Genomic DNA, 1,823 nt, shown 5'->3' with positions numbered 1-1,823 from the left:
ATTAAAATCAGTAGATGGTATATTTCATGATAGACAAAGTATATCTACAGCAGTAGGCAGCATATATTTAGGATCAGAGCAGGGCTACTCAGCAAACAAACAAAAACAACATTTGTGAAAATGTCAATTCAGATTTGTTTTTGCTTGCATTTTCGTTTCATTTCCTTAGATGTTTAAGCTATGCATTTTCATATAAATATGATCAATTACATGATTTTAGAGGGAAACCTGAGAAATGTAACTATAAATATTACTGTAAAACAATAGCAATGATGCTCTAAATTTTACACTTTTAATGTTTTCTATATAAAATCTATTCATGAAAACAAATGTGTTGTAATTCGTTTATTGTGAGCACATCACACAGGTCTGCAGGTGAAACCTAAAGTAAATGTCTTCAACATATAGTGCCATTGCAACCCATTCTGCAAGTGTTTTAATATCAGAATGGAGTCAGATCTGAGAAACTGTCTGTGTTGAAACAAACACACTTTCGATGAGGCCTTTTCACTGAGAGGTTCTTCAAGGTCCTTCATCAGTGCTGATACAAATTAGACAAGACAAATTGAAATAGTGAGTATGTGCCGCTACTAAAGCTTTACACAATCTTTTAAATAATTGAAATACAGATTAATCAGTGTTCTTAAGAATGCTTTGATGTCTACACACTACACATCCACAACTAAAATCAACCCTGAGGTGGAAGATGACCTCCTTTACTGACACTGCTTTTGATATCAAATGTTTTCCCCTTTTTGGCAACATGCAGAGTCATGTTCTTGCTGCGAGAGGTTTATATGAAAGTCTGTTTCTTTAAACTCATCACATGGTCGTGGTCTGACCCTCAGGAGTTGCAGCAGAACATTCTGTTTCATGAAGTCCCATGGTTCAGTTGTGACATGAAATATTATGCAAAGGGACTGCAAACAATACAAGTCTATTATGCAGAGACGAAAGAGCTGTGCTATTTTGAAGAAATGGCATTAATTTCAACACAACATTCTAAAGTTTTGAAATATCACTTTGACAAATATGAAGCTTTAAAATGAAGCAACTGGTTTCTTTTATTTCAATAGAATGCATTAAAAGACCAACCAATGCACTTTCTGTCCTGAAAACACTGAGTTTAATGTAATAATAATAATATTAAGTGTCACCTTTCTCATGGTTGATAAATCACATTCAAAAGGCATTTGACCCGGGAGGAGGGTAGACCATGGACCTCAACACACAACAATTATATGTTATGAAATAATTAATTAATTTACACTCTGGAGGGAGTGATGGAGGTTTAGAGTTACCTGATGCTTGCAAACTTCAACTTTTAAATGTGGGCCGCTGGGTTGTGGCGTTAGGCCTACCTTTCAGTGACCAACAGCCTTAAAAAGCACATATAAAATACCATTTGTATGAATAGATAAATAATCTAAATTGTTACTATATACAGTTTACTCACAGTTTGTGTAAAGAAAAATAGGCCTAGTTGAAATATTACAAATATTAAAATATAATAGGCCTATTAAAATAAATCTTGAATGTGAAAAAGTTTTGTTCTCTCTCTTTTTTTTTTTACTGGTTTAATTTTATTATTTTTATTTTTTTAAGTCTTGATCTGTTTGCTAATTGCAGTGGTTTCTATTTTCCACTGTGTGATTTTGGTGAAGTGTATTAAAACAACTAAAATTCTAAATTATAACCGTAAACGGAACCCACAATAATTAAGAAACAAAACCACTGAACTAGGAAATGTCCCCAGTTTCCATTTCAGGAATCTGGTTAGCTAACAAGAAAACCACCTTAGAGGCAACACACCTCCGGAAAAT

Source organism: Sinocyclocheilus grahami, unplaced genomic scaffold, assembly GCF_001515645.1.
Source record: "Sinocyclocheilus grahami isolate Dianchi unplaced genomic scaffold, SAMN03320097.WGS_v1.1 scaffold1570.1, whole genome shotgun sequence".
NCBI classification, from domain to species: Eukaryota; Metazoa; Chordata; class Actinopteri; order Cypriniformes; family Cyprinidae; genus Sinocyclocheilus; species Sinocyclocheilus grahami.
This window is presented reverse-complemented; position numbering follows the sequence as displayed.